Source organism: Mytilus edulis, chromosome 13 (assembly GCF_963676685.1).
Source record: "Mytilus edulis chromosome 13, xbMytEdul2.2, whole genome shotgun sequence".
Classification (NCBI taxonomy): domain Eukaryota; kingdom Metazoa; phylum Mollusca; class Bivalvia; order Mytilida; family Mytilidae; genus Mytilus; species Mytilus edulis.
In genome coordinates, this window is record NC_092356.1 from 44,903,282 (window position 1) to 44,916,793 (window position 13,512).

The window sequence follows — 13,512 nt, forward strand, 5'->3', positions numbered from 1 at the left end:
GTCAATCAAGATAGTGCTGACTACAAACATCTGATAAAACAGGTTTTACAAGACCAATATATACAAAAATGGCATCAAGATGTCCAATTATCTTCCCGAGGTGTATTTTATTCTAGTTATAAAAACTGTTTTGGATTTGAAAATTATTTAATAAAAATACCGGAAAATGCAAGAATCTGGATGACAAAATTAAGAACGTCTAATATAAAAATTCCCATTGAAACTGGGCGTTGGCACAATATTCCGGCGGAGGACAGAAAATGTCACATATGTAAAGAAAGTATAGGAGACGAATTTCACTATCTTTTTATATGCAAGTCTCCTCAACTGGTTACTTTTAGAGAACAACATATCCCTAGTTATTATACGAAGCATGCAAGTAAACAGAAATTATCTGTAATGTTATCTTACTGTAATGTCAATTTATATAGACAGGTGGCAGCTTTTATCAAAAAGCTGAATAACCTATTGTGATATGTATATTAATTTGTCTTATTTTTGTTTATTTTTTTTTTATTGTCTTATTTTATTTTTTTTTAAATTATATTGTTTTTTATTTTTTTTTTTTAATGTTACCTTTGTATTATAAATCATGTTTACCATTGTATATATGTACCTCATGTTACACATTTATGTGTCTGAGCGTTGCTTTACAATAAAATCTTGAAAATCTAAAAAAAAAAAAAAAAATAATTGACGGGAGAGATTACAGGTTATTGACTGGTAGAATCATAGATTCCCAAGTAAAATGGTCAATATAATACTTTCATGGTTGAATGTATTTCAATAGCAACAGAATTTTATATGCACTGTAAGACCAATGCAAAATTTCAAGATTATAACTTGGCAGACAAAAAGAAAAATACCAGGTAGTCACAAGGGATGACTGGGGTAAATAAATATGATTATCCCTGGAATTATCCCGTTCCATACTATATTATTACCCTACTACATGAGTGTCAAGAGATCTGCACGTTAAAGAACACTTGCTACGCCTAACCGAGGGGCCCTTATAGGGTATCTTACAAAGCAAAATAATTAATCATATCCATCAAACCGACATTTTCCAGAAACAGTTGACATTTCTTGCATATCGACCTTCCTATCAGAACCTGCTTAATGTTTTAATTCTGAAAATGTTCTCGTCATGTATATCGATGAAATATTAGCTACACTGTACTTTAAACAAATACAAATATATCATTTTTGTATGTTTTTTCGGTCTGTGCATCCGTTCGTTCGTCCGTCCGTTCGCTAGTTTGTCCGTCCATTCGTCTGCCCGTTTCAGGTTAAAGTTTTTGGTCAAGGTAGTTTTTTTATGAAGTTGAAGTCCAATCAACTTGAAACATTGAAAATTATAGTGCGAATGGGGCATCCGTGTACTATGGACACTTTTTTGTTGGACCCTGGAGTTGATATCACTCAGGAAATATGTAAGAATACGGGTCAATCGCCAAACAATATCAAGCCCTACTAAGGAAAATGTGATGGTGACTTTTTGTCGATCTGCTGTCATGATACAAGATCAATTGCTATAAATCGACAATTAATTTTGCAATTTGAGAGGCAATGAATCGAGCTGAGATAAAGTCATTGAAAATGATTTTTTTTTCCCACATTTATATATATAAAATATATATACGACTGTGTAAGAAGTAATGTACATTTGTAGAACTCTATATATCAGTATGCAGGATTTTTAAATGGAGTGAAGTCGGCAAATGTCTTACCATAAACCAACCCTAAATGAAAAAGATAAGATAATTAAAATATAAATATCGAAAGTGATATATATATCAAAGTGTCAGATTAATATATTTTAAGAAAAAGTGCAAAAGTGTTTATATGTACTTAAAATCAAAATATTCATCTGGGCCTTAGATTGCCGTTGAATACAATATCACATACAATTGCAAATTTTACATCTTTTTGTCTCAGAAATATGTTGCAAATGTCCAGACGAAAGGGACATACAAGTTGTATTTAACCTTCACATTCTGACCAGACTTGACCATGTTTTAATAATCTGTTCACCCTTTAGGTTTTGATTTAAATTGGCGGGTTTTTATTTTTTAACATAAAGCCGTAAAATTGACCGTATTTGTACATCAATTATTATGATTTCAAGCCTCATTTGGTTAAACATGTATTTTTTCATATACATGTATTGTTTAATTTGTAAGATTTTCAAAACAATGATTCCTTGCCATGATATTATTGTAATAATGGTAATTTATTGTAAAATATTTGAATATAAAAATTTCAATATTTCGAATTAAGCTTAAAATTTCTCAAATAATTATAATAATAATTTCCTGTTGCATGCTCCTTAAAAAATAAAATTGGAAGGTCAAGGTATTATTCCATTAACCTTTTAAATTAGTCTTATCATGAAGTTCGTTGAACAGTTGTTCAAAGGTCTTTGAGAGTGTGAAACTGTCATAAAACGCTTGCATATCATGTTATCAGTAAAAAAAATTATATATATTGATCATGGTAATTAAGTTAAGTTTCATTTAAGACCAACCAAAGAAAATAGGAGAGTTTTGCATGTTCCAAAAAAAATCATGAAGATCTTTGAACAGTTGTTCAAATAATTTTGAGTGTAGAACTTTTATGAAACGTTTCTATATCAGGTTTATGGGTGTCACATGTGGAGCAGGATCTGTTTACCTTTAATAATTTCCGGAGCACCTGCTATCACCCCCAGTTTTTGTTTGGGTTCGTGTTACTTAGTCTTTAGTTTTCTATGTTTTTTTCTATGTGTTTTGTGTACTATTGTTTGTCTATTGGTCTTTTTTTTTCTTGTTTTAGACATGACGTTGTCTGTTTATTTTCGACATATGAGTTTGATATCCCTCTATTATCTTTCGTCTCTCTCTCTTATGGTTCCATTTCATCAACTGAACTGTGAGCACACCCGTTATCTTTGGCATGACATAGAGTTTGTCATATCTGCACACTACCGTAACAGTTCGCATTTATATCATAAACGACTGAAGAATCCCTGATATTGCATGGGAAAAAATTCACAAAACAGGAAAAAGTATACTATGAAAAAATGTACGAAAAATAGATTTAGATAATTTAAAAGTCTGGAAGAGGTTAATGTCAATCTAGAATTTTTCAGAAAATTGGATTATACCAAAACATCCACAATCATATTCATTCATCGGGTGAGTCGAATTAAATTTACGCCAATCCTAAGAAAAACTTTCAATTCAATTACGATTAACAGAAAGAAGATTTCCGATTATGTTATTATGATGATTGTAAGAAAATTTCTATAATGAATAATTCTTTACTAAACCGAACCCTAGGCATTAAACGATTATAAATATCAATGGGAGAAGATGTGTGGTATACGTCAATAAAAGAAATTGAGACAAAACCATTAATCAAACTTTCTTCATTTTAATAAGTTACTATATACACTGCGGAATAATTCCAAGATGTAAGATTAACCTAGATGTGTTACTAGTAAAGTTTTTTTGTTATGCAGAGATTGCCGGAAACAGCCGTGTCTTAACTTGATTTAATATATGTAAAACCTTAATTATCGAGACTTAGGAATAGTAAAATCTCGCTTCATTTATTTTTTATTTGATCAATTTTGTTATGAACAAATATAAATTAAGCCTGCCGGTGAAATGCAGTTCCGCGAGGTTATCACCCTCTTGGTAGCCAATAATTCTCAGTACTAATATGTAAATACGGATATTTTTGTATTGAAATTTGTTGTTTCAAACTTTTTGAAATCCTTTTCAATTCCGGAATGTATTTATTTCTCTTATGCAAAGCCCGCATTTTTGTCCGGTTTGGTCGGCTTCGCATTTGGTCTTTCTGGTTTTATCATCACTCCAACGTTTGGTTTAGGTTTTGAATTTTCAAAGGTTTAAGCCTCGAACATCATGGAAAGTAACATAAATTTGTCATTTCAGAATTTGATAAAAACAAAATTGAGAATGGAAATGGGGAATATGTCAAAGAGACAACAACCCGACCAAAGAGCAGACAACAACCGAAGGCCACCAATGGGTCTTCAACGCAGCGAGAAAATCCCGCACCCGGAGGTGGTCCTCAGCTGGCCCCTTAATAAAATTGTGTACTTGTTCAGTGAAAATGGACGTCACACTAAAATTAAAATAACATACAAGACTAAAAAAAGGCCAGAGGCTCCTAACTTGGAACAGGCGCAAAAATGCGGCGGGGTTAAACATGTTTTGTGAGATCTCAACCCACCCTCTATACCTCTAGCCAATGTAGAATAAAGAAACACATAGCAATACGCACAGTAAAACTCAGTTTAAAAGAAGTCCGAGTCCGATGTCAGAAAAGGTAACAAAAGAAACTATGCAAAATGACAATGATACATAAATTAACAAAGGACTACTAGCAGTTACTGACAAGCCAGCTCCAGACTTCAATTAAACTGATTGAAAGATTATGTCTTCATCATATGCATACTGGGTAGTATTTTAAAAGTTTACACAAAAACGTTATGATTGGTTTAATACGTTTTTAACAATGGAAATTCGACCAATGCCGTGACGTTATGCTTATTGTAGGGTACGAGCAATACAATTATAGTCCTTTAGATTCTGAAACGGCCATACATATCTATTGCAGTAAATTTAGTACCTTTAATGTTATAAGAATTTGAGAAAGTTTCGATTAATTTTGAATTGCGGATTGAAATTGGTACCCCAGATAAAGCAATGACAAACTTATTGATCTACTTAGGGAAACCTCCACATTAATTCTGGTATTCTGACAACCACCAACACAGTATGGAAAGGTATAAAATACCCACACATTATAGACAGTCACTGACAACCAAGTAAAGACATAGTATAGTTTTGGACTGACAACTATCAACACAGTATAGACAGTCACTGACAATAGAGTAAAGACATACTTATTAGTATAGTTTTGGACTGACAACCATCACCACAGTATAGACAGTCACTGACAATCCAGTTAAGACATAGTATAGTTTTGGACTGACAACTATCAACACAGTATAGACAGTCACTGACAATCCAGTAAAGACATAGTATAGTTTTGGACTAACAACTATCAACACAGTAAAGACAGCCACTGATAATCCAGGAAAGACATAGTATAGTTTTGGACTGACAACCATCAATACAGTATAGACAGTCACTGACAACCCAGTAAAGACATAGTATAGTTTTGGACTGACAACTATCAACACATTATAGACAGCCACTGACAACCGAGTGTAAACAGTCTGCCAACTGAAAACACTGTATTGACAGGATATGATAAGAAGTTACACAGTATAGACAGTAATTGAACACCCAGTAAAGACATGGTATAGTTTTGGAATAACAAACTATCAACACAGTTTAGACAGCCACTGACAACCCAGTAAAGACATTCTGCCAACTGAAAAAGACTGTATTGATAGGATATGATGACAACCAGTAACATAGTAAAGTCAGGTTAATATGACAACTGGCAATAACATATTGACAGGCACTTACACTTGACAACATCATAAGACAGGGTCTGATAGCTGACAAAAAAACATAATTATTGTCTGATAATCGGTTTACCACATTGTATAATGCAGATTATTTTGATGGGTAATTTCAAGAATTAAATCTATTTCTGTGTTTTAACGGCTATGAAAAGACCGTTCATGAAACCGATCTAAATTAAATGCTGGTTAAAACTTGTTATCACACCTGTTATCGTTTCTTTTCAATTTCTCTTTGCTTAGATTTCGACGTCCGACATTAATGATAGATAATATTTTCCTCTAACTATAATGCTGACTTTAATTATTTGTTTGGTGAGATGTATTGATTATTGTACTATTGTCATTTAAACCAATAGAAAACCACATTTAGCTGATTGGTTAACAGATCTTAATTTTCACAGCAATTGTTAAAATACACTAATTTGATGGACAAAATATCAGGAAAAATAATACACTGTAACACAAATATATACAGAAGTCAAGGTAAGGAATTGTTTTTCTTAAAAATTAATGAAAATATAGAAACAGCATACATGTGAAAGTTAATTCTTTCAGGAAAACAAATTCAGGAAAACTAAAAAAAGAAAAAAAAGAAAAAAAAAACTAACAACGTTTGGAGAACATATTTAATTCAAACTGAAATTGATCTATGATCTAACAAATTAACAAAATCTGACAAAGTACAGGTATTTATGACTTCGTGATCCTGATTACGCACAGACAATAAATTTTACACCGGTTCACGTATTTATGCCTTCCTTCTTTTGACTATGTACATGTATTCATAACTTCATTCTATTGACTAGCTATAGGTGCACGTATTTATGCCTACATTCCCTTGACTAGGTAAAATTGAGAATGAAAATGGGAAATATGTCAAAAAGACAACAACCTGACCAAAGAGCAGACAACAGCCGAAGGCCACCAATGGGTCTTTAACGCAGCGAGAAAATCCCGCACCCGGAGGTGGTCCTCAGCTGGCCCCTAAATAAAATTGTGTATTAGTTCATTGAAAATGGACGTCACACTAAGGGAGCTACCATTTGATTTTTATGGGGGGGGGGGGGGGGGGGGGGGCTAGGATGAAAAATTTTGTCCTGCCTTTTTTTTTTAGCTGTAATCTCTGTCCTGCCTTTTTATTTTTCACTCTGTTTGGTCCTGCCTTTTTTTTTTTAGTTTATCCTGACTTTTTTTTACCTAAATTGTCGTCCTGACTTATTTTTTTTGCAAGTGTCTCATCCTGCCTTTTTTTTTTACTCAAAACTCCTGTCCTGCCTATTTTTTTCAAATTTCATCCTAGCCCCCCCATAAAAATCAAATGGTAGCTCCCTAAACTCCAAAACATATAATGAACTAAAATTAAAAAAACATACAAGACTAACAAAGACTAGCGGCTCCTGACTTGGAACAGGCGCAAAAATGCGGCGGGGTTAAACATGTTTTGTGAGATCTCAACCCTCCCCTATACCCCTAGGTGCATGTATTTATGTCTACATTCTCCTAGGTACATGTATGTATTACTTCTCTTGACTAGATGTACGTATTTACGCATTCATTCTCTTGACTATGCACAAGCATGTATGCTTTCATTCTTCTCATTAAGTGCACGTATTTATGTCTATATTCTCCTGTTCATATACAGGTATGTGATCGTTCTCCTGACTAGGGACAGTTATGTGTACCTTCATTCTCTTGACAAGGTACAGATTATTCCTGCATTCTCCTGATAACAGGTGTTATTATTCCATTCTCCTGACTGGGTACACGTACATGTATGTATGCATTCGTGCTCTTGACCTGCAGCACGTATATATGACAGTGCACACGTATGTACGCCTTCATTCACTTGAATAGGAGCATGGTGTTATGTTTACATTATCCTGTCTATAAAGAAATAAGAAGAGACTAAATGGCGCAGAAATAAACAACTATAGATCACCGGACGGCCTTCAACAATGAGCTAATCCCATACCGCATAGTCAGCTATAAATGCTCAAAATGACAAATGTAAAACAATTCAAACGAGAAAACTAACGGCCTAATTTATGTAAAAAATGATTAACGAAAAATAAATTAGTTACACAGCGACAAGCCACATCCACTGAAGTACAGGCTCTTGGCTTGGGACAGGCACATACAGAATGTGGCGGGGTTAAACTAGTTTGTTGGCGCTAACCCTTCACCTAACCTCGGACAGTGGTGTAACTATGTTTACATATGTGTTCATTTTCCTGACTTCAATTCAGATTAGAAAGAGATAATCGATAGGACAAAGCAGTTTGAATTATTCTAACATTTTGTCTATTAGGTCCGAGACCACAATTGTCGTCCCTTGATTTTCGTTGTTCATAGTCCCTAGTGTTGACAGTGGATTACTTGCCATTAACTTTTATACCCCTTCCAAATTTATGTCTCCATGTGTAATGCCTCAAATTGCAAGTAGGGGGGTGAAATTACACTGTAAAAAAATTTGGGTCCAGAATTTTAAAGGAAAGTAGTGATTTGGTCCATTTGAAAAAGGTTGAAAATTAGCACTTCGGAAGCTGTCAAAAGATTTCAAGACGCCCTAAACATAAAATTGTCCATATTTTGAGTTAGAGCCGATGAAGTTTTCTATAATTTTGATATAATTTGTCCCAAAAGTAGTAAAACACACTGTAAAAGTTTCTTTGAGAAAGCGCAGGTGGGATTTTTTTTATTTTCATTTATGTTCTAAAAGAAATGCACTACGAAATAATTGTGGTCTCGGACCATTTTTCATTCCTTCCACACATCGTTAGACATTTATGAATTTTCATGTTGATATCAAAGTGTTTTGAAATTTAATTTTAATTAAGCAACCAATACCAAATGTTTTAAATATTTTAGGGACTAGTATAAGCAGCCTTTACTTCAAATGATGTTTAGAGTACATAGCACGATAATTAGTCTGATTTTGATATCGGTGAAAGGGAAATTAACGACCCGTTCTACTCCACAATCAAACAAAGTGCGCACGTTGTATCCTGCAATGTATATAACAACAAAGGAGACTCCATCTAGAAGCACAGTCAGTGAAGCAATAACAATATTTGGAATGAATATCACAGCAGAGGAGACACCAGCTAGAAGTACAGTCAGAGAAGCAATTACAATATTTGGAACGAATATCACAGCAGAGGGGACACCAGCTAGAAGTACAGTCAGAGAAGCAATTACAATATTTGGAACAAATATCACAGCAGAGGGGACACCAGCTAGAAGAACAGTCAGGGAAGCAATAACAATATTTGGAATGAATATCACAGCAGAGGAGACACCAGCTAGAAGTACAGTCAGGGAAGCAATAACAACATTTGGAATTAATATCACAGCTGAAGAGACACCAGCTAGAAGTACAGTCAGAGAAGAAATAACAACATTTGGAATGAATTTCACAGCAGAAGAAAAACCAGCTAGAAGTACAGTCAGAGAAGCAATAACAATACCAGGCAGAAGCTAGCGAACAATAGCTAGCGAACAATAAGCCAGCGAACAATAAGGCGATATATCGAGAAACCAAAAAACAGAATAAGACAACAACGGCCGTTAAATAAAAAAATATTTAAAAAGGCAGAAAATCAGTTAAAATATAGCAATTTAAACTAAATTTTGAAATGGTTTTTATCCAATCTATTGATTTAACACGTCGCATAACTTTTTAGGCTAATATTCAGTACCACAATAACTATGCATCTATCAACGGATTATTTGTAGGTGTAGGGCCACCTATGCACCCTCTTCAATTTAGAACGTATGTAAAAGTAGTCCTACCTTGTAAAATATAGCACCTTTTATGTCATTGTTTAATCTAGAGCTCAAAATTTGAAAAAAATGTCAAAAAATTAGGAGGGTTGGCCTATTCCAGGGCTTCTAGAGAAAAATAATGATGGGTTTCACGGGGAATGACTATATAGGTCTTGTAGAAGAGAAACAGGCGCTTCTTTTGCGCTAGGTATCGAAGGGCGCTATGTTCAAAAATCTGAAACTAGAGCTCAAAATTTGAAAAAAATGTCAAAAAATTAGGGGGGTCGGTCTATTCTAGGACTTCTAGAGAAAAATAATGAGGGGTGTCACGGGGAATGACTATAAAGGTCTTGTAGAGGAGAAATAGGCGCTTCTTTTGCGCTAGGTATCGAAGGGTGCTATGTTCAAAAATCTGAAACTAGAGCTCAAAATTTGAAAAAAATGTCAAAAAATTAGGGGGGGTCGGCCTATTCTAGGACTTCTAGAGAAAAATGATGAGGGGTGTCACGGGGTATGACTATATAGGTCTTGTAGAAGAGAAACAGGCGCTTCTTTTGCACTAGGTATCGAAGGGCGCTATGTTAAAAAAATCTGAAACTAGAGCTCGAAATTCGAAAAAAATGTCCAAAAAATGGGGGTAGGGTCGGCCTATTCCAGGAGTTCTAGAGAAAAATAATGAGGGGTGTCAAGGGATATGACTATATAGGTCTTGTAGAAGAGAAACAGGCGCTTCTTTTGCGCTAGGTATCGAAGGGCGCTATGTTCAAAAATCTGAAACTAGAGCTCAAAATTTGAAAAATATGTCAAAAAATTAGGGGGGTCGGCTTATTCCAGGGCTTCTAGAGAAAAATAATGAGGGGTGTCACGGGGAATGACTATATAGGTCTTGTAGAGGAGAAACAGGCGCTTCTTTTGCGCTAGGTATCGAAGGGCGCTATGTTCAAAAATCTGAAACTAGAGCTCAAAATTTGAAAAAAATGTCAAAAAATTAGGGGGGTCGGCCTATTCTAGGACTTCTAGAGAAAAATAATGAGGGGTGTCACGGGGTATGACTATACAGGTCTTTTAGATGAGAAACAGGCGCTTCTTTTGCACTAGGTATCGAAGGGCGCTATGTTCAAAAATCTGAAACTAGAGCTCAAAAATCGAAAAAAATGTCCAAAAAATGGGGGTCGGGTCGACCTATCCAGGAGTTCTAGAGAAAAATAATGAGGGGTGTCACGGGGTATGACTATATAGGTCTTGTAGAAGAGAAACAGGCGCTTCTTTTGCGCTAGGTATCGAAGGGCGCTATGTTCAAAAATCTGAAACTAGAGCTCAAATCGAAAAAAATGTCCAAAAAATGGGGGTAGGGTCGGCCTATTCTAGAAGTTCTAGAGAAAAATAATGAGGGGTGTCACGGGGTATGACTATATAGGTCTTGTAGAAGAGAAACAGGCGCTTCTTTTGCGCTAGGTATCGAAGGGCGCTATGTTCAAAAATCTGAAACTAGAGCTCAAAATTTGAAAAATATGTCAAAAAATTAGGGGGGTCGGCTTATTCCAGGGCTTCTAGAGAAAAATAATGAGGGGTGTCACGGGGAATGACTATATAGGTCTTGTAGAGGAGAAACAGGCGCTTCTTTTGCGCTAGGTATCGAAGGGCGCTATGTTCAAAAATCTGAAACTAGAGCTCAAAATTTGAAAAAAATGTCAAAAAATTAGGGGGGTCGGCCTATTCTAGGACTTCTAGAGAAAAATAATGAGGGGTGTCACGGGGTATGACTATACAGGTCTTGTAGATGAGAAACAGGCGCTTCTTTTGCACTAGGTATCGAAGGGCGCTATGTTCAAAAATCTGAAACTAGAGCTCAAAAATCGAAAAAAATGTCCAAAAAATGGGGGTCGGGTCGACCTATTCCAGGAGTTCTAGAGAAAAATAATGAGGGGTGTCACGGGGTATGACTATACAGGTCTTGTAGATGAGAAACAGGCGCTTCTTTTGCACTAGGTATCGAAGGGCGCTATGTTCAAAAATCTGAAACTAGAGCTCAAAAATCGAAAAAAATGTCCAAAAAATGGGGGTCGGGTCGACCTATTCCAGGACTTCTAGAGAAAAATAATGAGGGGTGTCACGGGGTATGACTATACAGGTCTTGTAGATGAGAAACAGGCGCTTCTTTTGCACTAGGTATCGAAGGGCGCTATGTTCAAAAATCTGAAACTAGAGCTCAAAAATCGAAAAAAATGTCCAAAAAATGGGGGTCGGGTCGACCTATTCCAGGAGTTCTAGAGAAAAATAATGAGGGGTGTCACGGGGTATGACTATATAGGTCTTGTAGAAGAGAAACAGGCGCTTCTTTTGCGCTAGGTATCGAAGGGCGCTATGTTCAAAAATCTGAAACTAGAGCTCAAAATCGAAAAAAATGTCCAAAAAATGGGGGTAGGGTCGGCCTATTCTAGAAGTTCTAGAGAAAAATAATGAGGGGTGTCACGGGGTATGACTATATAGGTCTTGTAGAAGAGAAACAGGCGCTTCTTTTGCGCTAGGTATCGAAGGGCGCTATGTTCAAAAATCTGAAACTAGAGCTCAAAATTTGAAAAAATGTCAAAAAATTAGGGGGGTCGGCCTATTCTAGGACTTCTAGAGAAAAATAATGAGGGGTGTCACGGGGAATGACTATATAGGTCTTGTAGAGGAGAAACAGGCGCTATGTTCAAAAATCTGAAACTAGAGCTCAAAATTTGAAAAAAATGTCAAAAAATTAAGGGGGTCGGCCTATTCCAGGGCTTCTAGAGAGAAATAATGAGGGGTGTCACGGAGAACGACTACATAGGTCTTGTAGAAGAGAAACAGGCGCTATGTTCAAAAATCTGAAACTAGAGCTCAAAATTTGAAAAAAATGTCAAAAAATTAGGGGGGTCGGCCTATTCCAGGGCTTCTAGAGAGAAATAATGAGGGGTGTCACGGAGAACGACTACATAGGTCTTGTAGAAGAGAAACAGGCGCTTTTTTTTGCGCTAGGTATTGAAGGGCGCTATGTTCAAAAATCTGAAACTAGAGCTCAAAATTTAAAAAAAATGTCAAAAAATTAGGGGGGTCGGCCTATTCTAGGACTTCTAGAGAAAAATACATGAGAGGTGTCCACGAGGTATGACTATATAGGTCTTGTAGAGGAGAAAACAGGCGCTTCTTTTGCGCAAGGTATTGAAGGGCGCTATGTTCAAAAATCTGAAACTAGAGCTCAAAATTTGAAAAATATGTCAAAAAATTAGGGGGGTCGGCCTATTCCAGGGCTTCTAGAGAAAAATAATGAGGGGTGTCACGGGAAATGACTATATAGGTCTTGTAGAGGAGAAACAGGCGCTTCTTTTGTGCTAGGTATCGAAGGGCGCTATGTTCAAAAATCTGAAACTAGAGCTCAAAATTTGAAAAAAATGTCAAAAAATTAGGGGGGGTCGGCCTATTCTAGGACTTCTAGAGAAAATAATGAGGGGTGTCACGGGGTATGACTATATAGGTCTTGTAGAGGAGAAACAGGCGCTTCTTTTGCACTAGGTATCAAAGGGCGCTATGTTCAAAAATCTGAAACTAGAGCTCAAAATCGAAAAAAATGTCCAAAAAATGGGGGTAGGGTCGGCCTATTCCAGAAGTTATAGAGAAAAATAATAATGGGTGTCACGGGGTTTGACTATATAGGTCTTGTAGAAGTGAAACAGGCGCTTCTTTTGCGCTAGGTATCGAAGGGCGCTATGTTCAAAAATCTGAAACTAGAGCTCAAAATTTGAAAAATATGTCAAAAAATTAGGGGGGTCGGCCTATTCCAGGGCTTCTAGAGAGAAATAATGAGGAGTGTCACGGAGAATGACTATATAGGTCTTGTAGAAGAGAAACAGGCGCTTCTTTTGCGCTAGTTATCTAAGGGCGCTATGTTCAAAAATCTGAAACTAGAGCTCAAAATTTGAAAAATATGTCAAAAAATTAGGGGGGGTCGGCCTATTCCAGGGCTTCTAGAGAAAATTAATGAGGGGTGTCACGGGGAATGACTATATAGGTCTTGTAGAGGAGAAAGAGGCGCTTCTTTTGCGTTAGGTATCGAAGGGCGCTATGTTCAAAAATCTGAAACTAGAGCTCAAAATATGAAAAAAATGTCAAAAAATTAGGGGGTCGGCCTATTCTAGGACTTCTAGAGAAAAATAATGAGGGGTATCACGGGGAATGACTATATAGGTCTTGTAGAGGAGAAACAGGCGCTTCTT